Genomic DNA, 26,402 nt, shown 5'->3' on the forward strand with positions numbered 1-26,402 from the left:
TGCTAACTCTGCTAGTTTGGTATCAAAGACAGTGGTACCGTTTTGGATTACAACTGTTTTGGATTACAACCACATCAAACCCGGAACTGCGTGTCCCTTTTTTGAATTACAACCCTTTTTTCTTTTTCTTTTTTGGATTACAACCCCCCTTTTTATTTTCAGAGGCTCCACTTGCGAAAGCACACCTGTTTTGGTTTACAACCAGACCTCCGGAAGGGATTATGGTTGCAAACCAAGGTAAAGGTAAAGGGACCCCTGACCATTACGTAGGTCCAGTCGTGACTGACTCTGGGGTTGCGGCGCTCATCTCACGTTATTGGCCAAGGGAGCCAGCATACAGCTTCCAGGTCATTTGGCCAGCATTTACCACTGTATTAATAAAGAAATATTTGTTTTCGAACCAAGGGATCTTAGGAATGAATTTTCCGTTTATTACAGGCAAATAAGGAGAAAAGTTGTAGTAAGAAAATCAAAGAGTTGTTCTTTCTCTGTGTCTAAGGGTGATTTGAGATGCCCAGATTTCAGGGCCATGCATGAGAAGGCTGCAAAGAGGAAGGACAGAGAAGCAAACTCACTTGTAGCAGCCTGGGAAGTCGTCAGTTGCAGGCTGCCCCCAAAGGAGTCCCACAAAGAGTAAGAAGATCTTGGCTCACATTTTAGGATACAGAGTGTATGGCATGTGGGCCGCCAGGTCTGCTTATGTAACATCCCAGAAAACTTTGGTGAGATACTTTTCCATTCAACCCCTATAGCCCTACCCAGACAATCCACCAAGAGGCTCATCTGTGAGGTTCTCATGAAATCCTTCCATAAACTTGAGTTTAATTGGGATGTGTGGAAAACCCGAATAGCTATGGGGAAGTTCTCCTATTATTCAAAAATTTATACCACCCTTCATCTAGAGATCACAGGCAGTTACCAACATAAATGTACTACATGGGAACACAAAATACATACTGTAATCCTCTTCTGCAATCTTCTTTAGAGGACAAGATGCAGAATTAACAAAACAGAGAAGGAACACTCTGACTTTACACTTCCGCTGCCTTGTGGCTAGACCCATTTGTGAGAAAGGAATAACATACACGTCAACTGTCCTGAATTTTCTGAGGCTGCCTTGAAAGCAATTAAATACAAAAAATATGGTGTGTATGTATAAGCTAAAGCAAAATGACAACATGTACAGGGGAAAGGCTGATTTGAAAATTTAATTTATGGGAATGGCAGTGTTTTCCGCATCAAATGTTATTGAGCAAAAGATAGATGGAGTAGCTAGCCTATAGCACATCTTTCCAACATAAGTTGTATCAAAAATATGCCAAAAACTACTATTTTCATAATTAGATCACTTGAAATGATAAATAATTGTTGCTCACCAATCTTATTATCAAACGAGTCTCATTGAAAAAAATGGTTCCTGGTGCCTTGATCTTAATATGAAATTCTATTGTATCTTTGTTATACCAGAACACAAAGTTTGTTGGTTACACCTGAAACACACCTGAAAGGTATGCTGTTACCATTCTTACTGAAAATGTTGCCAAATACTGCTTAGCTGAAATGTTACTATACAAATGCCCATAAAAGGAGTTAATCTGATTAAACAACCTTTCAATATAAGAACTCAGGTCAAGATGTGAATTTAGACCTGAAGGAATCATTGTCTTTAAACGGTATATATAAAAAGGTTCCCTTTGCAGTAATCTATGTTCAATATTTACAATACAACTTTTATTGTATTGATGGAATTGATTATTAATATGAGCAGGGTCTCATGGTTTTAAAAATGTTTATAGATCGTATATTGAACAGACAGCAATAAAAAAAAATGTGTTTGGCTTTTGTCAGGTCTGCAGGCAAGCACTGGAGTTTCCGGTAAGAATTTATGAGCCTTGCAAAGGTTTATAGTCTATTTATTTACAATACACAGAAACACCTGAAGGAATCATTATCTTTAAATGGTATATATAAAAAGGTTCCCCTTGCTTTAATCTACATTCAATGTTTACAATACAACTTTTATTGTATTGATGGAATTAATTATTTGTATGAGCAGGGTCTCATGGTTTTAAAAATGTTTATAGATCGTATATTGAACACAGCAATAATTTTTATTGTGTTTGGCTTTTGTCAGGTCTGCAGGGATGCACTGGAGTTTCCGATTAGAATTAATGAGCCTCCAACAGGTTTATAGTCCATTTATTTACAATAACACACAGAGAGCGGCATCGAGCCAACTTCTCTCAAGACATCAACTGCTCATTCTCAATCTCCTCCTCTTCCACCAGTTCCCCCATCTTCCTGCCCCTGTGCTTCCGTTGCTCTTTAACCCTTTCCTGCCTCCTAATCCAAGGGGAAGGAGGAGCATCGCTGCTCCTCCCAAAAGAGCCTTCCAAACGTTCCCTCCCTCCTGGTCGCCTAGCAAAGTTATCAGGGCTGCCTATGTCTGGGACTGTCTTTCTTCCTGGTCAGTCCAGCCTCTGGCATCCCATGCTGGCCAGCCCCTGACACCTTTACAGCAATACACTGATGAAGGAAGTATTTGGAAAGGGGTGTTTCATGCTAACTACTCCATGTTTTTTGCTCATTGGCATTCACAGAGCCTAGGGCTTGCCGATCAGAAGGTTGGCGGTTCGAATCCCCGCGACAGGGTGAGCTCCCATTGCTCGGTCCCAGCTCCTGCCAACCTAGCAGTTTGAAAGCACGTCAAAGTGCAAGTAGATAAATAATAGGTACCGCTCTGGCGGGAAGGAGGGACCCAGGTGGCGCTGTGGGTTAAACCACAGAGTCTAGGGCTTGCTGATCAGAAGGTCGACAGTTCGAATCCCTGCAATGCGGTGAGCTCCCGTTGCTCGGTCCCAGCTCCTGCCCACCTAGCAGTTCGAAAGCATGTCAAAGTGCAAGTAGATAAATAGGTACCGCTCCGGCGGGAAGGTAAACGGCATTTCCATGCGTTGCTGTGGTTCGCCAGAAGCAGCTTTGTCATGCTGGCCACATGACCCGGAAGCTGTCTGCGGACAAACGCCGGCTCCCTCGGCCTATAGAGCGAGATGAGCGCCGCAACCCCAGAGTCGGACACGACTGGACCTGATGGTCAGGGGCCCCTTTACCTTTACCTGGCGGGAAGGTAAACGGCATTTCCGTACACTGCTCTTGTTCGCCAGAAGCGGCTTAGTCATGCTGGCCACATGTCCTGGAAGCTGTACGCCGGTTCCCTCGGCCAATAACGCGAGATGAGCGTGCAACCCCAAAGTCAGTAACGACTGGACCTAATGGTCAGGGGTCCCTTTACTACTATTCACATAAACTGAATTTTCAAGTCAGATTTCTGTGCACTTTGTTTGTTTGTTGCTTTATGGAATTGAATTGAATTTATTCTTACGGTCACAGACCAACTTACAAAATCAGAAGAATCATAAAACACAAAGATAATACAGTAATACCTCGGGTTACGAACGCGATCCGTTCCGGATCGCAGTTCGTAACCCGAATAGTTCGCAAACCGAGCGCTAATGGGTTATGCGCGCGCGCGCGCGGCGAAAACACTTCCGGGTTTGCGCAGTTCGTAACCCGAACTGTTCGCAAACCGAGGTGGTCGTAACCCGAGGTACGACTGTACACTAAAATTTATACAGCCGGAACAATACACACATATATATTTATACAGCACAGCAGCATTTAAAATGTATAAATTGGAACTGGTACACTAAAAGATAGCCTAAAGATTACCATTTGGGGTCTTATTAATTGCGGTAGCACCGCTTGTTCTCTGAGCTTTATGGCTGCTGCACAGAATTTGGCCACTTTTAGCGTAATCTCAGGGCCCGTATCGTCTACAAGGAGTTTAAGACATTGGAGTTCGTTTAAAGAATTTTGTATGACCAGGGAAATGAAAGCTCGGCATATGTCATTATAAAAACGGCAGCGTAATAAAACGTGAGAGGCAGATTCTAAATCCAGCCGGCCGCAGGGGCTGCATATGGTTTACCTGCGAATCTTCCCTGCAATAAGGCAGATGGCAAGACATTAAATCTGGCAAGGGTAAATGCCCGTCTATATTTAGGTATTTCTAATTTTATCAAATACTTTGCTGGGGAGAATCCTCTCACATTGTCCTTTATAGCTGGATGCTTATTCATCTCGCTCACATGGCGTTGGAGTTCCACATCCCAAACTCGTTGGCGAATGATTGCTCTTGCTTTCTCGCATCCTGCAGCTAACAAAGCCTGAAGCGAGAATCCCAAATCTCTTAGATTTTCATATAGTGTGGCTATCCATTTGGATTGGAAGGAGTCCAGAAGGGTTACGGGTGCCACCCCAACAGGGGGGAAATGAGTTTTAGCCAGTAGTGAATCGTCAAAATCCATATCCGGGAGCTGACAGGGATTTGCCCAACCTCCAGGATTGCTTTGTGGAAGCAATTACCGTATATTCCGGCGTATAAGACGGCTTCTGAACCCAGGAAAATCTTGGGGGGCCGTCTTATACACCGGGTACAAGAATCTGCAGTCGCCGCATATGGTGGGGGGAGCTCAAAAATGGCTGCGGCTGCATCCCCGCCGTATGCAGCGACCGTATGAACGCGAAGAAGTGCTCAGAAGAGGGCTGCTCCCCGCCAGGGAGAACAGCTCCCTCATGGCTTCGCGACACAGATCAGCATAGAGATACAGTTTTGTGTATTTCAATGGTGTCAAGCTGCCGCCTCTTCTCTCTTTGTCAGCGCATAGCAAAGGGATCTCTCCGTCTCTCTCTCTCTCTCCGCTCTCTCTTTCACTGCTCTGCTCAGTGTCTTTCGCTGGCTGTGCGAGCCCTGATGTCTCTGCCTCTCTATCTCTCTCCTCTCTATGGCTTCTATTCCCCTTTCTTTCGCTCACGCAGCCAGCCTCGATGTCTCTGCCTCTCTATCTCTCTCCTCTCTATGGCTTCTTTTCCCCTCTCAATAACTAAACAAACAAACAACCCACCATTTCCCCAGCTGCAGACTTGAGTGCTGGAGAAGACAGCCTCCCCTCCCCTCCCTGCCAAAAAAGGGCTAGAGTATATCCCAAATTCTATATTTTAACTTGAAAATTAGGGGGTTATCTTATACGCCCAGTCGCCTTATACGCCGGCATATACGGTAACCCATCACGGATTCTTCCTTAAGCTGGTCTTAAAGGGGAAATGGGCTTGCAGCTACCTTTCACTTTTAGCGTAGCTGCAATTTAGCCCACGTCCCTTTGAAGAGTCACTTGGCTCCCCATCTTCCCTGGGTGCTAACTTGTTATTCAGATTGGGGAGGTGGCTTGACATCATGACCCACACAAGGTGGTGGGAGCCAGGGGGTGTGAAAGGTCTATGATTCCCTGCTGGATCTTCCTGCGGATCTGCAGGTGGCCCGCACCCTAGTGGTGGTCTCTATCGTCATCTCTGCCCTGGCCCTCCATCTCCATTCTTGTCCTCGGAGAGCTCCGTGAACAAGCACCACAGAGCAAGTTGTTTGCATTCTTCTCTCTCTGAGCCCATGCTCAGGTTTTCTCCTGCCTTCTAATCTCTTATTGCCATTTGTCAGCCCTATTTCTATCCATATGTTTATGAATAAAATAATTAATTAACTTTAACCAGTCCAATTTGCATGAATTCTCAGCTTGCAAAGGTTGGCTCATAATAGCTTGCTATCATAGATTCCTTGTTTCAGGAGCTGATAGAATTGCCCTAATGTATTTATATCAACCCACACTTTTGGATTTTCTTACTGTGCTTAGGTTTAAGAGAAGACTTGGAGTAAAAAAATACTTTGGCTATAATAACAAGCTATATCCAACTAAATCCTACCTAGTGCAGAGCCTTAGAAAGGTCTTCCTACATTTGAAAGGTTAATAAAATTGTGGACAAATTGTAAATCCATAACACATTGTCACGAGTCATCATTCCTTTCTGTTTGTCCCTGGGGGCTGGAAAGGTTGCCACCTGCTCACGCAATGTTTACCCAGCCTAGGGCAAGTCACGCAGCCATCTTGTCTCAGTTAACATTTTTATTTGATTTTCCAATTTAAATATCTAATCCATTTTCAAATTATACAAATTATGCAAATATCAATTAAACAATTAATCCAAATCTTCTGCCAAATTATACAAATTTAAATTTGACTTCCCATGCTTCAGACTCAGAAAGCCTAGTCCTCTTATAGTCACTGCATTTCTAATCAATATAGCCCCGATCTTATCCAATAATCTATTAAAATCCTTCTATCTTCTTTCAAGCCACTGAGTTATTCGTTGTCTCAGTTAACTCTCAGTTCATTCTCACAACCATTTTGTTGTCTGCTGGCTCTCAGCCAGCAGCACTTGGGCCCATCCTCGCAAAGGATGTAAACCACGTTCTATGTTTGTAACCTGAAGCTTAAAGCCTGCCTTCTAGGATGTCTACTGTGAACAACTTGTGAGTAAACTTATTGTTATACTTCAGGGGTTGCAAACTTCCAAGAGACTGCAATCTTCTCACAGAATTAAAAACTGGAAGTGATCTACCCCCGTTTTATGTCCCCCATGTCATTACTGAGGAGGCAGGTTTAGTCGTTGTCTGAGGACTATCCCTGCCTCCGGGTCTGGTCCTGACCGGATGGATACTGGAATCAGCAAGGGATACCCACACGACCTGAAGGTGTTGCTGTGCAATGCCAGGTCAATGATCCATAAGACCACTGCTATCCATGACTTGATCGTGGATGGAGGACTTGACCTGGCATGTGTAACGGAGACTTGGTTGGATGAAGCAGATGGGCCTGTTCTTGCTGCTGCTTGTCTACCCGGTTTCTCTTACGCACAGCAACCCAGGCCTTGTGGGCGGGGAGGGGGGGTTGCAGTGATTTTTAGGAAGTCATTAGTTTATACCAGGCATCCTATTGGGAAGACCCAGTTCTCTGAGTGCATGTTCTCTGAGTTGGGCAATAGGGACAGTACAGGATTCCTTTTGGTGTACCGACCTCCCCACTGCACCAAGGATTCCCTGCCCGAGCTGCTTCAGGTTGTGGCGGATGTTCTCCTGGAGACACCTAGTTGGGTTGTCCTAGGGGGATTTTAACATCCATGCTGACACAGCCTTACAAGGGGCCGCTCGGGACTTCGTGGAAAGCATGGCCTCCATGGGGCTGTCCCTGAATAAGTCTGGCCCAACTCATAGCCGCGGACATGCCTTGGACCTGGTGCACACCTCTATGGATGTTGGTGATCTGGCATTAATCAAAAGCGAAAGTAAAGAAGTGCCATGGTCAGATCACTACCTGGTGCAACTGGACTTCTCCGCAACCCTTCCCCTCTGCAGGGAGGTGGGACCGATTCGGATGGTCCACCCCCGCCACCTAATGGATCCAAATGGTTTCCAGAGAGTGGTAGGGGATGCTTTATCCCATGTTGATGGCCTTTCAGTCGATTCCCTAGTGGCCCACTGGAATGTGGAGTTAACCAGGGCTATTGACTGTTTGGCTCCAAAACACGCTCTCCGATTGCATGGAGCCCGGACAGCCCCGTGGTTCTCCACAGATCTGAGGGCAATGAAACAATCGCTGAGACGGCTAGAGCACCGATGGCGGATAACTCATTCTGAATCTGACCGGACACGGGTTAGAGCTCAATGTCGAGCCTACCAAGTGGCGGTAGCGACGGCGAAGACTTTCTTCGCCGCCTCTATTGCATCTGCGGAGAACAGCAGCAGGAGACTCTTTCAGGTGGTTCGCAATCTAGCGGAACCACCTGCTCCATCAGGGTCCAGTACAGGCCACATGATCTCCTGCAGTGATTTTGCAAAGTTTTTTGCAGATAAAGTCACTCAGATTCGGGAAGAGGTAGACTCCACCGTGGGAGCAGGGCCGGGGCGGGGGAGTGCTAGAGTCCTGTCTAGTCAAGTTGTGTGGGATCAATTCCAATCTGTTACCTCCGAGGATGTGGACAGGCTGCTTGGACGAGCGAAACCAACCACCTGTCTCCTTGATCCTTGCCCATCCTGGCTTATAAAAGCTAGCCGGGAAGGGCTGGGCGATGGGCTTCACGGGTTGGTGAATGATTCTCTCTGTGAGGGAGCCTTCCCAGACCTGCTGAAAGAGGCAGTTATTAAACCGCTTCTTAAACAACCATATTTAGATGCGGCCAATATGGCCAACTATCGCCCAGTCTCAAATCTTCCATTCCTGGGGAAGGTGATCGAGCGAGTGGTTGCTGAACAACTCCAGGCACGCCTGGAAGAAGCGGACCATTTGGATCCCTTCCAGTCGGGATTCAGGCCTCATCATGGGACTGAAACTGCCTTGGTCGCAGTGGTCGATAATCTCCGGCGAGCTAGGGACAAAGGTGAGAGCTGTTTCCTAGTCCTGCTGGATATCTCAGCGGCTTTTGATACCATCGACCATAACATCCTTCTGGACCGTCTAGAGGGTTTGGGAGCTGGGAGCACTGTCATACAGTGGTTCCGCTCCTTCCTCCTAGGCCGTGTTCAGAGAGTGGGGGGAGGGGGATGAGTGTTCAGACCCCTGGGCTCTCACTTGTGGGGTGCCTCAGGGTTCTGTCCTCTCCCCCATGCTTTTTAACATCTACATGCAGCCACTGGGAGATATCATCAGGAGGTTTGGGCTGGGTGTTCATCAGTATGCGGATGATACCCAGCTCTACCTCTCTTTTAAATCAGAACCAGTGAAGGCAGTGAAGGTCCTGTGTGAGTGCTTGGAGGCGGTTGGAGGATGGATGGCGGCTAACAGATTGAGACTGAATCCTGACAAGACAGAAGTACTGTTTGTGGGGGACAGGAGGCGAGCAGGTGTGGAGGTCTCCCTGGTCCTGAATGGGGTAACTGTGCCCCTGAAGGACCAGGTGCGCAGCCTGGGAGTCATTCTGGACTCACAGCTGTTCATGGAGACGCAGCTCAATTCTGTGTCCAGGGTAGCTGTTTATCAGCTCCATCTGGTATGCAGGCTGAGACCCTACTGGCCCGCTGACTGTCTCGCCAGAGTGGTGCATGCTCTAGTTATCTCTCGCTTGGACTACTGCAATGCGCTCTACGTGGGGCTACCTTTGAAGATGACCCGGAAACTACAGCTAACCCAGAATGCGGCAGCTAGACTGGTGACTCTGGGAGCGGCCGCCGAGACCACATAACACCGGTCTTGAAAGATCTACATTGGCTCCCAGTACGTTTCCAAGCACAATTCAGTGTTGGTGCTGACCTTTAAAGACCTAAACGGCCTCAGTCCAGTGAGCGTCTCCTCCCCCATCGTTCTACCCGGACACTGAGGTCCAGTGCCAAGGGCCTTCTGGCGGTTCCCTCACTACGAGAAGCCAAGTTACAGGGAACCAGGCAGAGGGCCTTCTTGGTAGTGGCACCCTCCCTGTGGAACGCCCTCCCACCAGAGGTCAAAGAGAACAACAATTACCAGACCTTTAGAAGGCATCTTAAGGCAGCCCTGTTTAGGGAAGCTTTTAATGTTTGATGGATTTCTGTATTTTAATGTTTTGTTAGAAGCCACCCAGAGTGGCTGGGGGAACCCAGCCAGATGGGCGGGGTATAAATAATAAATTATTATATTATTTATTGAGGTTAGCGTTAAAGTTGTTGAGTTTTTTTAGAGAGGGGATATGCCCAGTTTTATTGGGGTTCAGGCGTGAAAGGTTCCATATGGTGGTAAGAGCAGCAGCAGCAGCTCTAGTGAACTGCATTCAATCAAGGGTGTTGCAGGTTCTTACAATTCTCATTTCTCTCAAGTCTGAAAATAGCTCCTGAATAAAGGTTTTTTTATTAATGTAATGCTGTGCGCAGAGACAGGTAGAGTGACGGTGAAAATCAGTCACAGCACCAGCTTGATGTCTAAGCAGGGAAGGCTACCTGTGCCTTTTTTAAACCCAAAGAATTTTTTTTTTTGCTTGTGGACTCTAGAATAATATCCTGAAAGACAATTCTGTGAGCAGAAATTAGAATTTTTTTTGTGGCTTGTAGTTAATTATGCAACAATACCGCAATTTATTTCAGTTTGTTTGAGCATTCTTTGTGCCAGTGAAGGTAATTTTTTGTTTAGTGAAGGAGCTTATTTGAATTTATTATAGTCTATTTGCGAGTCACCTAATTAACAGCAGCAACAACAACAAAAACATTCTCTGGGCAACACAGTAAAATAGAAAAAATGGAAACAAATCATATAACAATTCAATGAAAACATAAATTGATTAAATCAACCCAACAAGAACATAACATTCAACCATAATATCCAACATAGACACACATCATAATCCCAGCAACTCAGTCCAGCTACAAAAGATTAAAACTAGCCAAACTGCCATTATTTTACAGAGGCTAAAATAAATGTGTTTAAAGTATATTAATAGAAGTTGAAAGACCTGGGAGAACAAGAACTCTTTGCCTGGTGCCAAACATATATTAAAGTAGATGAGTGAGTTGGGACATAAAGGGCAATGGCTGTATACAGTAAGGTCTGGGACGTACCTAAACAGGCTGGGCTTCTCTGTGAGATTTGGGGATGTGGAAAAGGCTGCCTTCCGTGTTCTGATGATGATAAACTATCTGGGATTCTGAGGACACCCGTTGTATTAAGGGGTGATATGATAGCCATTTTCAAAAAAAAAATGAAAGGCACAAATACAGGATGGGAGACACCTGGCTTGAGAGCAGTACATGTGAAAAGGATCTAGGAGTCCTGGTAGACCACAAACTTGACATGAGTCAACAGTGTGATGCAGCAGCTAAAAAAGCCAATGCAATTATGGGCTGCATCAATAGGAGTATAGCATCTAGATCAAGGGAAGTAATAGTACCACTGTATTCTGCTCTGGTCAGACCTCACCTGGAGTACTGTGTCCAGTTCTGGGCACCACAGTTCATACTTACAAGCTGGAACGTGTCCAGAAGAGGGCAACCAAAATGGTCAAAGGCCTGGAAACGATGCCTTATGAGGAACGGCTTAGGGTTCTGGGTATGTTTAGCCTGGAGAAGAGAAGGTTAAGCGGTGATATGATAGCCATGTTCAAATATATAAAAGGATGTCATATAGAGGAGGGAGAAAGATTGTTTTCTGCTGCTCCAGAGAAGCGGACACGGAGCAATGGATTCAAACTTCAAGAAAGAAGATTCCACCTAAACATTAGGAAGAACTTCCTGACAGTAAGAGGTGTTCGGCAGTGGAATTTGCTACCAAGGAGTGTGGTGGAGTCTCCTTCTTTGGAGGTCTTTAAGCAGGGGCTTGACAGGCATATGTCAAGAATGCTTTGATGGTGTTTCCTGCTTGGCAGGGGGTTGGACTGGATGGCCCTTGTGGTCTCTTCCAACTCTATGATTCTATGAACTACGGTCCAGTGGCTCAAGGTGCCTCCTTGTTCAGGATGTGCATTTATTGCCATTAGAGCTGTCGCTGACCATTAGGAGCTCTAAGACTGATCAGAGGGTGCCGGTGCTATCATGCGTTTGCCAGCTACTGGAAAAAAAGGGCCCTTGTCCTGTCAAGGACGTCGCTAGATACTTGCCATGAGGCCTCCTGGCAACGGCCCCCTCTTCAAACATGCTAACGGAGCTCCTTTGGCCAGGCAGCAGTTCATCAGGGTAATGAAGAAAGTGATAGCGGCCTGCGCTTGTTCAGCCGCTGATTATGCTCCTCATTCCTTTCACATTCGGGCGGCAACCACAGCCACACATTGGGGCCTATCTGTCGATAGGATTAAGGATTTGGGCCGGTGGAAGTCAGGCGCTTATAAACTTTACGTGCAAAAGCGTCGCTAATGTTGGAATTTTGTCCCCGCTGTTTCTCCCCAGGTCTAGCGGACGTGCGAATCTGGATAGCAGGTCACAGCATTGTTCACTGGGCAGACGGGGGATGCGTTGGGAGGAGCTCCACCCATTGCTTCGGCAGAAGGTGCTCTTCGAAGGTTGCCTACTGCGTTAGTGCTCCAGTTGGGCAAGAACAATCTGCCCGCTTTGGACTGCCTATCATTACATCACGCTATCCAGAATGATTTATTGGAAATAATGACCTTAATGCCTGGGATGAAGTTGTTTTGCTTTGATCTTACATCCCGATATTACTTTTAAGGCTACTACCTTTTTTCAGGATAATGGGGTTCATTTGTCCCCAAGTGGGAACGACATTTGGTTAAGGGAAGTTGCAGGGGGCTTAAAAAGGTGGCTAGGGCTGTGAGTGTTTGGCGGCAAGCCTAGGGGCTCGTGTGGCGGTTAGGCGTTGGTTAATAATTCTGGTTGGTGGAGGGGTTTGGCATGGAGGTGCCTACCCCTCATTAAAATGCTGCTCCACGTAGAAGTATTCCATTAAAGGAATCCTGGGGCTCCGGGGCTGTAGTCCTTACACCCCCGCAACAGGCAGGGCTGGGGCCATTATAGAGAACGAGCCTTGGGGAGCATTTCTGGTTGAGGGGAGAGTGCCTGGACACTACCTCCTCTCCCATGGGGTGATTACTTGACTTCCTTATACGGCTAGGGAAGTCAGACTTGATCTGTCCCAGGCAGGGGACAGATGGATTAACGGATGCCTAAGCCAACACTCACATTTAATTGTATTTAAATAAAGTTGTGGCCAAATTAATGCCAAAACACAAACTAAAATTCTGTGTGTGGTGTGAGTTATTTAGTGGGGATGTCTGGCAACCTCGGCATGCAAATTCCTATTATACTCAGGTTCCTGGAAGGACTGTTTGGAATCTTACAGTGAGTCAACTTTTCGATAGGGTGGAGCTAGGAGATTGCTTGGGAATGTTTCTTGCCAAAGTCTTCAGGGGTACTATATAAGCAGCCCTGCAGCCCATGTGAGATTCACACTTGGTCTTAACATGTGGGCCACCTTTCTCTTTGTGGGACTCCTTTGGGGGGCCAGCATGCCACTGACTTCTTCCAAGGCTGCTACAGGTGAGTTTGCTTCTCCTTCCTTCCTCTTTGCAGCCTTCTCGTGCATTGTGCCTGAAATCTGGGCATCTCGAATCACCCTTGGACACAGAGAAATAACAACCCTTTCCTGCTTATTTGACAGCAGTAAATATGATACTGCTGGGTCAGATCCCTTGTATCCAAAACGAATACCTCTTTATTAATATTTGTAAGCACCTGTTTCTGTGTGCTGAGATCTTGGTAGGTTTAAGTGATAGCAGAGATATTCTTTTTATTGGGGTAGGGAAGGCAGGGCTCTCAGCTGAAATTATTAAGCTGAGATTCCTGCATTGCTGAGGAAGGTTCTATCAGGGAGGTTCTCTCTATACAGAGAGGGCAGCTATCATATACCCTTGACCGAAGAATGGTATATTCCATCTGTCTGGGATGGTCGTCCTCTTCCACTGAGTGTGCAGCTTTGGGAGGGACACACATGGAGCAGGGAGGGAGGGGACACCCACCAAGACAGCCAGATCAGCCATGGCAATCAATGGGGTGACAGGTGTCTCAGCTGGATCAGCCTCACATCCATCTTGAGGCATCTCCTGAAGCTCCCAAGTTCAATCAAGTATGAGACGATGTGTGCAGAACTAGGTATACACACGATGGAATATGGGGTGTTGGCTAGGAGTATAAAATACTGGTTGTGTTGCCAGGTTTGGTGAAATAAGTAAGCATTACAGGGGGTTGGACTAGATGAGCATTGGGGTCCCTTCCAACTCTAGAATTCTATGATTCTACGAAAAGAGAATATGCATGGGAAAGAGGGTCAGAGAGAAGGAGAATCACTGGGGTGTAGACAAGAACGGATGGCAGACAAAAGAAACTCATGAAGGACTGTGATGAAAAGCAGAGGGCTTAACCTATGGCATTCATTCATTCATTCATTCATTCATTCGCTGATTTTTAAATCATTTCTTAGCTGCTTTATATTTCCCACCAAAAAAATCTTAAACAGTGCAGTGCACTAAGCAACATAAAGACTGTAAATCCATATAATAAAAGTCATTTAAAAAACCAGGAATTACATCTGTCTGTTTAATAAAAAAATTCCTTCAGTAGCACCTTAAAGACCAACTAAGTTTATATTTTGGTATGAGCTTTCGTGTGCATGCACACTTCTTCAGATACACTAGAAGTTCTGTTTCTAGTGTATCTGAAGAAGTGTGCATGCACACGAAAGCTCATACCAAAATATAAACTTAGTTGGTCTTTAAGGTGCTACTGAAGGAATTTTTTTATTTTGCTTCGACTCAGACCAACACGGCTACCTACCTGTAATCTGTCTGTCTGTCTGTTTGTCTGTCTGTCTGTCTGTCTGTCTGTCTGTCTGTCTATTTTGTTCCCTTAGGTGGAATAATGGTGTGCACAGTCTCTGGCTTTGTCCCTGAAGGCATGAAAAATGTGAGGCTGGCGGATGGCCAATCAGGTAACACCTCTGGCATCTTAAGTGCACACAATGGTACCGGACCATACTTCAGCCTTTCGCCCCCAGACTTTGGGTCGTATACAAAGTTCACCTGTCAAAAAGTATCCCTCCCTGAGACCCAAACAGAAGTCAAGGAATCCAAAGGTAAAAGCTCTCGACACTTTGTTTTCCTTTGATAAGCATGGTTTGGGAGTGGGATGAATGTTTCCAGATTGTTTAAGATCCTCTCAGGGATTGACCATTTCAAGACTGCTTTCCTCCTTAACTCAGAAATTAATTTCTGCTTTCCATTATGACCTGTTGAGATGAGACTTTTCCCACTAGTTGCCATGATATCGGTGCTGGTATTGGCAAAAGGCACAAGTTGAAACTACAATCAGTCTGGTGGAGGTCTGAACAGTCATTCTCCTCTTATCTCTGCATAAAGGTTTTCACAGTGCTTGAACAATATTAAATGCATGGTTTTATCAGAAGGTAACAATGGGAGAAGGAAAGGAAAGAATGTGCCCCCTGCAGGGGCCAAGGTGTCTCCAACAATAATTTCCACCTCCATTAAAAACCATTCCCACCTCCAGCCAAAGAGCCTTCTAACCTTCATCTGCCTGTTGATCATGTTTGCCCAGCATAGGGTGGTGCATAGATGAAAAGGTGGTGCAGTTCTGTTGGGGGCAGATTTTTATATCCCTGCCCTGGTGGCCAAGTCCACACATTTAAGGAGCTACGTACCTAGGTAGCTGCTTCAGGAGCAAGCAGGGGCGTAGCCAGGATCAAAACTAGGGGGGGGGCAAGCCATGGTCGTTCAGGGGCGGGGCCAAGGCACAGAAGGGGAGGGGCCACAAAGTGGGCAGGGCTAAAGGGCCAACGGGCCTGATGACATCGTGGCGGTGGCAGCAGCGGCCACCTTGTGCTTCTGGGGCTGGTGGCGTTGGCGGCTACCCTGCTTGGCTGGAGAGGACGGGAGGGTCGGGCAGGCGAGAGGGGGTGGCAGGGTGGGCGAGGGCGAGGCAAGACACGGCCGCAGCCACGACGGCTCCGAGGCGTTGCTGCATATCAGCATAATATTTCAACCATGGTTCAAGCCCCACCTTAGGAAAAAAATCCTGCATTGCAGGGGGTTGGACTAGATGACCCTTGTGGTCCCTTCCGACTACAATTCTATGATTCTATTGATATATTACCATACATATGCATCATTCTGCTTTCTTGAATTGTCCTACTCCTAGGCATAGCATCCAACTCCTAGAGGCCTAGGTGCCCCCCCCCCAATTACTGGTAAATACCGTATTTGAAAGAGTCATCTATGTGGGGCTTATCTGCCCCCCCCCGTATTTTATTAAGGATGGAAGAGGGAGGGAAGGAAGGAAGAAATAGAGAGATAACTCATATTTGTGGGTGTCTCTGGATGACGCTGTGATGCTGGAACTCTGCAGCAAGAGGACAGGAGGGTCGGGCAGGCGAGAGGGGGTGGAAGGGCGGGCGAGGGCGGGGCAAGGCATGGCCGCAGCTACGACAGCTCCGAGGCGTTGCTGCATATCAGCATAATATTTCAACCATGGTTCAAGCCCCACCTTAGGAAAAAAATCCTGCATTGCAGCGGGTTGGACTAGATGACCCTTGTGGTCCCTTCCGACTACAATTCTACGATTCTATTGATATATTACCATACCATATGCATCGTTCTGCTTTCTTGAATTGTCCTACTCCTAGGCATAGCAGCCAACTCCTAGAGGCCTAGGTGCCTCCCCCCCCCCAATTACTGGTAAATACCGTATTTGAAAGAGTCATCCCCCCATGTTGATGGGCTTTCTATGTGGGGCTTATCTGCCCCCCCCCGTATTTTATTAAGGATGGAAGAGGGAGGGAAGGAAGGAAGAAATAGAGAGAGGGATAACTCATATTTGTGGGTGCCTCTGGGTGACGCTGTGATGCTGGAACTCTGCATGTACAGGAGCCTTGTAAGCAGCTTTCTCTCTGCTTGATTTACAGCAGGCACGTCCAACAGGTAGATTGTGATCTACCAGTAGATCACTGGATGTCTGTGGTAGATCACTGGTAGGTCACTGGCACCCCTAAAAAAAGCTCACCCAAAATTTTCCTCCTCCCTCAAAAAAATTGAACTATGACCTGAAGCCCTAAACAAAAATGGGCCTCCCTCCCTCCTAAAAGAAGCTCAACAAGTTTGACCTAAACCCCAAAAAACAGGGCTTCCCTTCCTTTAAAAAAAACTCAACAGCTTTGACCTGAACCCCCCAAAAGGGGGTAGATCACCCCCAGTTTTAAACTCTGAGTAGATCAGAGTCTCTTGGGAGGTGGCCACCCCTGATTTACAGTATACAGATGCAGGAGGAGGGGCAGACTGGAACACCAATGCTTTTTATAAACATCACTGTGTCTGTCAAAGCTACAGCCCCCCCTTTCTTATTCACTTCCTTTTAGCCTTGCAGAGCCAACTTAGTCAAATTGAATCCTCTGAGTCTGCACCCTCATTAAATCGCCAATAGAACTCTTAATGCTCCTGAATGCTCATTAACAAGTCCCACTTAAGAACAATAGGGTGAAATGGTCAGCTATCAAATCTTGCCTGGGGATATATGCTCCATTGTCTTAACTGCTTAACTACTGGTAGCCACTTTGCTTTATTTATTTGATGTGTTTTTGTTACTGCTGTGCCCCCCCCCCCAGCAAGCGGAGACTTAGCTGCTCTTGCTAAAGCAAAGCCTTTTCCACTTCAGTTTTTGGAGGGGAAAAGTGCTGGTTATGGTCTGTAAAATACATTATTTTTTTTGCTTCTGGGGGGGCAGCTGCCCCCTCCTGCCCCCCCTGCCTACGCCCATGGGAGCAAGTGTGCAGAGATTCTTTCATGGGATATGGGAGGTTTTTTAGCTATCCTTGGTTTTCAAACCCAACCTATGCAGCAAATTGAACATAGCAATACCTTCTAAGGAAAGGCTGGGATTCTGTGTGTGCTGGGCACTTTCTGTACATATGTTGGGAAAGGGAGCTGTGTAAACATTCCTGGAATCTCCTCTATCCCACTGTGTCCTCATCCAGCTCAAGGAAGCCCCATGTATGTGCCACAGATCTTCCTACTCAGGTCCACACACACAAGGACTTCAGTTAAATCCCTTTTACTCCTTAAGGTTGTCCTGGAGAATTTACCCCCCCCCTCCTGTCTACTGTACAGGATAGCTGTCAACCCTCCCGTTTTTGGCGGGAAACCCCCAAATTTAAATCCATTTCCCGCTGCAACCCCAGATTGTAAAATACCCGTAAATGTCCCGGATTTGAAAGGAAGCAGCTCCTCTCCCTCCACTCGGCGCCTTCCCCCCCCCCACGCGCTCACTCTGCCGGAAGCGATTTCCAGTGCCCAGACATGCGGACACAAGCAGCCCAGCACCGGAAATTGCTCCTGTGCATGTCTGGACATGCGCAGAACCGATTTCCGGTGCCGCTCTGCTGGGTGAGGCTGCTGATCCCTTATTTTCCAATCCGGAAGTTGACAGCTATGCTGTACAGATTGAAAATGTTTGCCATAGAACCCAGCATAATATAATGAGCACTAAATGGTATCCTAAATGGTGTCCTTCAATTCTGTCTAAACATAATAAATGTTGCCTCTCCTTTTCTCTCAGCCACTCCCAAATGGGAAACTCTATCGCAACAACCATAAAGAAACCAGACTTCAGCAAGAAGAGACAATCCTCACTGGCATGGTCATAGGGGTCAGTACATGTGAAGTTTCTGTCCGGTGGATGAAGAATTCCTTCGTTGAAGGTCACCATGTGAAAACCCCAGTCTTGAAGGGCAGCAGCCAAGATTTTTCCGTCAGCCAGCTGCTAGTCCCCTCCTCTGACTGGAAGAATGGCACTTCATACTCCTGTACGTTCACCTTTACAGCAGGAACCATGAAGCTCACTCACCCAGAGGCCTGAGGAGAAATCCCAGGGCGACAAAGGATGCAAGCCCCTTCCTCAGCATCGCAACCTCCCCAGCCTACCAGATTAAATCATTTCCATGTATCCATGTTTGGCCTAAGGCTAAATAAAAGTGAGCAAACTCACAGACATCTCATGATGTGATCACTTGGTTGAGGCAGTGGGTGGGTTCTGGAAAGAAGTGGGGAATGGATTGATTTCCTTGCAAAATACAAGGCAAGTACAAAGCATCGACTCACAGCATACATGCAGCACAGAGTTCCATACTAATCTGGCAGAGTTAGCAGGCAGCAAAGGAGGCAGGAAAGGGTTCAGGAGCAACGGAAACACAGGGGCAGGATGATGGGGGAACTGGTGGAAGGGGGGAGATTCAGAATGAGCAGCTGATGTCTTGAGAGAAGTTGGCTCGATGCTGCTCTCTGTGTGTTATTGTAAATAAGTGGAATATAAAGCTATTGGAGGCTCATTAATTTTTTATCGGAAACATCCCTGCAGACCTGACAAGAGCCAAACGCAAAAAAATTATTGCTGTCTGTTCAATATACGATCTATAAACATTTTTGAAACCATGAGACCCTGCTCATATAAATAATCAATAATAATAATACGCATTGCTGTGGCTAATCCCTGTGTCTGCCCCCACCCTGTGTCAATAATAATAATAATAATAATAATAATAATAATAATAATAATGTATTATTTATACCTCAGCCACTCTGGGCGGCTTCCAACCGAATATTAAAAACAGTACAGCATCAAATATTGAAAACTTCCCTAAACAGGGCCGCCTTCAGTTGTCTTCTAAAAGTAAAATAGTTGCTTATTGCCTTGACATCTGCTGGGAGGGCGTTCCACAGGGCGGGTGCCACTACCAAGAAGGCCCTCTGTCTGGTTCCCTGTAACCTCACTTCTCGCAATGAGGGAAGCGCCAGAAGGCCCTCGGTGCTGGATCTCAGTGTCCGGGCTGAATGATGGGGGTGGAGACGTTCCTTCAGGTATACAGGACCGAGGCCATTTAGGGCTTTAAAGGTCAGTACTAACACTTTGAATTGTGCTCAGAAACGTCCTGGGAGCCAGTGTAGATCTCTCAGGACCAGTGTTATGTGGTCCCGGCGGCCACTCCCAGTCACTAGTCGAGCTGCCGCATTCTGGATTAATCACCTTCAAAAGTAGCCCCAAGTAGAGTGCATTGCAGTAGTCCAAGCGGGAGATAACCAGAGCATGCACCACTCTGGCGAGACAGTCTGCGGGCAGGTAGGGTCTCAGCCTGCGTACCAGATGGCCAGCGCAAAAACAAAATATATCCCTGAAACGAGATATTGGTAAGGTGAAAAAAATCAACTGATAATTACTCAAGGAAACATAATAGATTTAAATGTTCCAGAAGAAACTTAGATATAGAAAAGAAATAAATATCTCAAAATAACCTCCAAAGAAAGTACCCGATGGAGCTGGTAGACAGCCGCCCTGGACACAGAATTAACCTGTGCCTCCATGGACAGCTGTGAGTCCAAAATGATTGCGTGACAAAGCTCCCAGAAATCCCCCCTAAATAACTCACAACTCACAACTCACACATTATTTTAGGTTTGGGTTTTTGGCATTGTTTTGGTCTGTTGATGACTGTTAATGACTGTTAACAACTGCAATTGTTCTTGCAGGAAAAAGCAAGGTCTGAGGTGCTAAAGAAAGGTGCTAAAGAAAGCTTTATCATGTATAATGAGATAAGAATCCAGTGTCCTTATTCAGACCAGGTCTCTCCATGGTTTTAAGCTTGGTGATCAGTTGCAATTCAGCAACTTCTCTTTCCAGTCTATTTCTGAAATTTTTCTGTAATAAAACAGCTACGGTACTTTGAGATCTTGTATAGAATGTCCTGGGAGATTGAAGTGTTCTCCTACTGGTTTCTCTGTCTTGTGATTCCTGATGTCAGATTTATGTCCATTTATCCTTTGGCGTAGGGTTTGGCCTATTTGTCCAATATAGAGAGCTGAAGGGCACCGTTGGCATTTGATGGCATACATACACAATGTTAGACTATGAGCAATTAAATAGTCCTGAGATGGTATGTTTGATGGCCCCATCAAACTATCAGGACTATTTAACAGTCGTTAACAGTCATCAACAGGTTTACCACTCCTATCAGCCAATCACCCGTTCCCACCACCTTTCTGAGTAATACCCCTTCCCACCATTTGACTATACATAAGGGTCTGGTGACTTCTGTTTCAGTATATCTGAAGAAGTGTGCATGCACACGAAAGCTCATACCTATTACAAACTTAGTTGGTCTCTAAGGTGCTACTGGAAGGATTTTTTTTATTTTGTTTTGACTGCGTCAGACCAACACGGCTACCTACCTGTAACTAATTATGACAATAGTAGTTTTTGGCATATTTTTGATACAACTTATGTTGGAAAGACGTGCTATAGGCTAGCTACTCCATCTATCTTTTGCTCAATAACATTTGATGCGGAAAACACTGCCATTCCCATAAATTAAATTTTCAAATCAGCCTTTCCCTGTACATGTTGTCATTTTGCTTTAGCTTATACATACATGTCATGTTTTTTTGTATTTAATTGCTTTCAAGGCAGCCTCAGAAAATTCAGGGCAGTTGACGTGTATGTTATTCCTTTCTCACAAATGGGTCTAGCCACACGGCAGCGGAGGTGTAAGGTCAGAGTGTTCCTTCTCTGTTTTGCTAATCCTGCATCTTGTCCTCTAAGGAAGATTGCAGAAGAAGATTACAGTATGTATTTTGCTTATCCGACACCGTGGTGCGAAGATCCCTCCGGCGCCCCCCCCCCCATTTCCCAAAGTTGTTGACCTTTTTAGGGAGCTGACACCACACTTACATATTATCTCTGCTTGGGGAAAGAAAACAGGAAACATAAACAAACTATTTTTGTTGCCCGTTTATTGTGTGCCGAGGTCCCCAAACCACCCCTCAAAGTAAAACACACCCCACACATACAAACCTGCGATTTACACATGGTTTACAAGCAGGGGCGTACCCAGGATCAAAACTAGGGGGGGGCAATCCCTGGTCGTTCAGGGGAGGGGCCAAAGCACGGGAGGGGAGGGGCCACAAAGTGGGAATGTGGGCGGGGCTACAGGGCCAGCAGGCCCGACGACTCTGCGGCGGCGGCTGCAGCCTCTAAATGAACCCCCTAAACTCTCTCACACGAAATTCCCCTGCTCTGAAGCAGGGCCGTCTCTAGGCCTGGGTCCGGTGGCGTGGAGCGCCAGGCCACCAGGGGCGCCACTGCGCCCGCTGAGAGGTGCGGCGGAGGCCGCCCCAGGTGCACCTCTCAGCTGTTCAGCGGCTTCAGGCTGCTCTCCGGAGAGGCGCGGGCCTGGGGCCGCCTCTGCCGCGCGCAGGGGCGTCACAACAGGGGGCGGGCAGCACCCCCTGGCCCAGGGCCGGCCCTACGCCCAGGCTGGGTTGCACAGGGCTCCGGCCCTCCAGGCAGCAGCCGCGCAGTGAGCTGTGCCCGCCGCGCCAGGAAACGGGGCGGGTGGGCGCACCAGAGGGGTCCGTACCACCACGGCGCCAGGTATGCTTAAGACGGCCCTGCTCTGAAAACACCGCTCCCATCCATTTACGGCTAGCCACCCCCCTGAAAAAACCCTTTGGGCCCCGCTTTCCCTCCTCCAGGTCCCCCCGAAGCCTTGCTAGTTCCCACCCTATATATCTGGGATGGGGAAGGAGCTCAGAGGTCTGCTAGTCCTGGGGGGCCATCCCCCCGTGGCCTGGGAGGATACTGGGGACCCCCCCTGCCAAGCTGAGACCCTCAAAGAAGAAGAAGCTGCCACCGCCGCCTCCCCATCGTGAGGGCGCAAAAGATGGAAAAGGTGGGGTGGCGCAGCGCAGGTGAGCCCCCCCCAGCTGTGACCCTACTGCGGCGGCAGCGGCTCCCCCGCCCTCAACGCCCCTCTCTCGGCAGGGGCAGCAAGGGAGAGCGGCTGGGGGGGGCGCATTGCAAAGAAGGAAACAGCAGCCAATGCCCGGAGAGGGCAATGCCCGCAGGGGGAGTGGAGAGCTGTGCCGTCCCCCCAAGGCAGCTCCTTTCCTATTGCCGGCGGTGGGGGGCGGCGAGGAAGGGTCACTGCCGCTGGGCTACTCCTGCCGCCGGCAATCCGGTGCAAACGCCCCCACGCAGCTTCCTTGCAGCAGCCACGACCACCGCCTTCAGGCGCCGCCCCCCACTCCTCCTTTGCAGGCTTCTGCCCACCGAGGCTGAACTGGCTCCTGTCGGTGCACTTCCTCTCCCGGCCCAGGAGGAGTCTCAGTAGCAACTCCTAACTCAGGGGGGGTAGGGGGTGCGGAGGGGGGAAGGGGGCAATTCCCAGCCCGCGGCGCCGATGATCGCAGTGCAGCCTACCGGGAGGCAGAGCGCAGCAGCAGCTGCAACCAATGCAGGGGGCCGCGTCTCCTTCGCTTGCCAGCCCAGCAGAACTCTTAGGCAGGAGAGGTTGCCGCCTGGCAGGGCTTTCCATTGGGAGACGCGAAGGCTTTAGTGGGCGGGGATTGGTGCAAATGTAGGCAGGGCAGGCTGAGAGGAGGAGGAGCCGCCGCCGAGGAGCCGCGGCACCAGCAGCGTTTCCTCCCCCCCCCCTCACCTCCCATGTCAACAAGCGGGGCGCCTGCACAGGGTATTTGCTTCCCTAGTCAGGCCCACGGTTTGGCCTTCTAGGGGGGACAGCTGCACCCCCCTGCCCCATGCTGGGTACACCCATGTTTACAAGCCATAAGGAACACCATTTCAGATAAAATCACAGCGGACTTTACTACCAAACTCTGCCATTTTGTCCTTACCCACAACCACTTCAAATTTGGTGAGGACCTGTTCCTCCAGATCAGCGGCACATCCATGGGCACCCGCATGGCCCCACAGTATGCCAACATCTTCATGGCGGATTTAGAACAACATTTCCTAAACTCCTACCCACTCAGACCTCTCTTGTACCTGTGATACATTGATGATATTTTTATTATCTGGACACATGGTCAACAGACCCTGGAAACCTTCCACCAGACATTCAATGACTTTCACCCCACCATCAACCTAACAAATGAACCAATCTATGCAAGAAATACGTTTTTTGGACACTACTATAAAAATACAGGATGGACGTATAGACACCACCTTATACAGAAAACCAACTGACCGACAAACATATCTACATGCTTCTAGCTACCATCCCAAACATACCAAACAATCCATCGTATACAGCCAGGCCCTACGTTACAACCGCATCTGTTCCAACTCTACAGACAGAGAATCTCACCTAAGAGATCTACAGCAAACCTTTTTAGAACTAAAATATCCACCTGATGAAGTTAAACAACAGATCAACAGAGCCAGACTGATACCCAGAGAGAACCTGCTGCAAGACAGACCCAAAAAAGAAAATAACAGAACACCACTAGTCATCACATACAGCTCCCAAGTTAAAACAGTACAACGCATCATCAGAGATCTACAACCTCTCCTAGACAATGACAGCTCTCTTTCTCAAGCTCTGGGAGGAAGACCTTTCATTGCCTACAGACAGCCACCCAATCTTAAACAACTCCTCACCCACAATAACACAACCACCAGGAGGGCATGCCAGGATCTGGGAGAAAGTAGGAGGGCAATGGAATGGGGGGGGGCAGATAGCAACTCACCCTTTGTTGTGGCAGGGAACTCGCTTGCCCCACCAGAAAAAGCAGTCTGCCACCGCCGGGCAGGCGCTTAATCACAGTAATTACAAAGGCAATAAACTGTTTACTGAGAAAGCAACAAATCGCTGAACCTTTGAACGTCACTCGGGCCCCGGGCAGGACACACCACAACTGCTGCTCCCCAAGGGAGGTGCCAGGACATAGGTAAACTGTGGAACTCCCTCCCACTGGAGGCAGAAGCGACCACCAATTCGGACAGCTTTAGAAGAGCATTGGGCAGATTTGTGGAGGGTAAGGCTTCTCAGTGGCTACTGGTAACCCTGGCTCTGCTCTGCCTCCACAGTCGGAAGGGGCAATGCTTCCGAAGACCAGTTGCGGAAAACCGCAGGAAGGGAGAGGGCTCTTGTGTTTGGATCCTGCTTGTGGGCATCTCACTGACATCTGGTTGGCCTCTGTGAGAGAAGGACGCTGGACAAGAAGGGTCATCGGCCTGATCCAGCAAGCTCTTCTTAAGTTCGAACCAAGCCCATTTCTTTGCATAGCACAACAGCCAAGGCTCTCCGTCCCCCAAAAGACCTGCACCCTCATTGCTGTAGGCTGCTGCCTTGCTGGGTCAGAAACCTAGGAGGCCCACCTGAGCGAGGGATGGCGAGCACCCAGGGCCACCCTTGCAGGTGTCGCTGGGCTCCAGCTCCCATCAGCCCCTGCAGCCAGCACCCTCCGGGGTCAGGGGCAATGGCTGGGAGTCAGAGCCCAGTCGCATTCATTCCTTCATTCCGTAAAATGTATACTCTGCTTGCTCATTAAAAAACCAACAAACCATAAAACAGGAGAGGCTTATGAAAAGGATTTAGAAACAAGAACATTACCCAAAAGAAGAATGAACAAGAAGAATGTAAGACCTCCAGCAGCTAAAATAGCAACCGTCTGAAAGCAGAGCAAAACTTGCCCAGGTCTCTAAACATCTGAACAGGATAAAATGTTTTTGGTGACCAGCGAAGAGAGTACAGAGAAGGTGACCAGCTGCTGTCAAGAGGCAGGGAGTTCCAAAGTAGAGGCATTGCCATCTGTTGATGGACTGCAGCTGCCACGCTGGCTGATGGGATGCGTAGTCAGCAACAACTGGAAGGGCACCAGTTTTCCCAGCCTGCCCCAAAATGGCAGGCTGGGAGGCTTCAGTTTTTGCCTAGGGATTCAACACACAAAACAGCAGAACAGAATCACTAAATGCACTATGAAGAGAAAACCATCTGATTCCAGCTTAGCTTTGGAGTCGCCTGCATTTCCGGTCCTGCGGGTGCCTTCCTTCACCCTCTCCTCTTCCTCGGGCAAATCATCTGAGGAATTAATTTTGATTCATTAAGACGGGCAGGAGTTCTCAGGGGAAGAGGGGAGGGTGGGGTCACATCCCCTCCCTTCCCTCCATCAGGCGGTTGGGTTAATTTTCTCTGCAGGATCACAGTGCACAGCACATCAGAGGGCGCCGCACGGCTGGCTGGCTGGCGGGCATACGGGCACAGCGCGCCTGTGGACTGTGCCGGGCGCCGCGAGGCTGCAGCTGGCAGGAGGACGGCTGGCGGGTGCCACGGGCGCCGTGCGACTGCCGCGGCCGTACCGGCACAGCGCCCCTGGCAGCCCGGCACCCTGGCGCATTGTGCCACCGAGCCTTGCCCTAGAGCCGGCCCTGAGAACCTCACAGATGAGCCTCTTTGTGGATTGTCTGGGTAAGGCTATAGGGGTTGAATGGAAAAGTATCTCACCAAAGTTTTCTGGGATGTTACATAAGCAGGCCTGGCGGCCCACATGCCATACACTCTGTATCCTAAAATGTGAGCCAAGATCTTCTTACTCTTTGTGGGACTCCTTTGGGGGCAGCCTGCAACTGACAACTTCCCAGGCTGCTACAAGTGAGTTTGCTTCTCTTTCCTTCCTGTAAGGGGGAGAAAGTACAGAGAACCTCCCCCTTGCATCAGAAGTAGCTCCTCCCCAAGCAGTGATGGAAGCGAGGGCTCTGAGGAGGCTAGTCAGGAAGTGGAGAGAGAGGGCCAGGGCTCCAGCAGCATGGGAGAGCTCCGGCTACACAGGAAGGAGGAAAGAGAGGGGGAGAAGGGAGAAAAGGAAAGCATGGAGTGTAGACCCTTTCCTCCGGTTCCGGAATTACGCAGGAGAAAGAAAGGGAGGAGATTCACTGTCCCAAGACTCCTATGTTGGAGAAGATCACATGTGGGGGGGGGGCAGTGCCGGATTCTGCATCGGAATGAGCAGACATGTTTTACACACCTGTCTCACTGTAAATAGACTGCACTAATAAAAACTGTTTAAAGACAAGCATGCAGAGCGTCGTTACTCTGGAGTAGTTGCAAGAACCCCTGACACTTCCTCTTTGCAGCCTTCTCATGCATGGCCCTGAAATCTGGGCATCTCAAATCACCCTTAGACACAGAGAAATAACAACT

At 48.2% G+C, this 26,402-nt stretch overlaps 2 long non-coding RNA genes across 3 annotated transcripts in view; one reads left to right on the top strand and one right to left on the bottom strand.

Moving 5' to 3' along the window:
* LOC148684136 (uncharacterized) overlaps positions 1-18,396 on the top strand; it is a 38,480-nt gene extending 20,084 nt beyond the window's left edge. Inside the window, exons 2-3 of one of the 2 annotated variants that reach the window (XR_015946695.1) lie at positions 14,259-14,480; positions 17,969-18,396. This is a non-coding gene — a long non-coding RNA (uncharacterized LOC148684136). The remainder of the gene's footprint in view (positions 1-14,258; positions 14,481-17,968) is intronic. The other variant, XR_015946696.1, reaches the window with a different exon arrangement.
* Positions 18,397-18,942: 546 nt separating this feature from the next.
* LOC148684137 (uncharacterized) lies at positions 18,943-25,988 on the bottom strand. The gene is made up of 2 exons (XR_015946555.1): positions 25,707-25,988; positions 18,943-19,577 (listed from the first exon to the last, which is right to left on the bottom strand). It is a non-coding gene; the product is annotated as an uncharacterized LOC148684137 (long non-coding RNA).
* Between the last annotated feature and the right edge of the window lie 414 nt (positions 25,989-26,402).

This window comes from Zootoca vivipara, chromosome 12 (genome assembly GCF_965207765.1).
Source record: "Zootoca vivipara chromosome 12, rZooViv2.hap1.1, whole genome shotgun sequence".
Classification (NCBI taxonomy): Eukaryota; Metazoa; Chordata; class Lepidosauria; order Squamata; family Lacertidae; genus Zootoca; species Zootoca vivipara.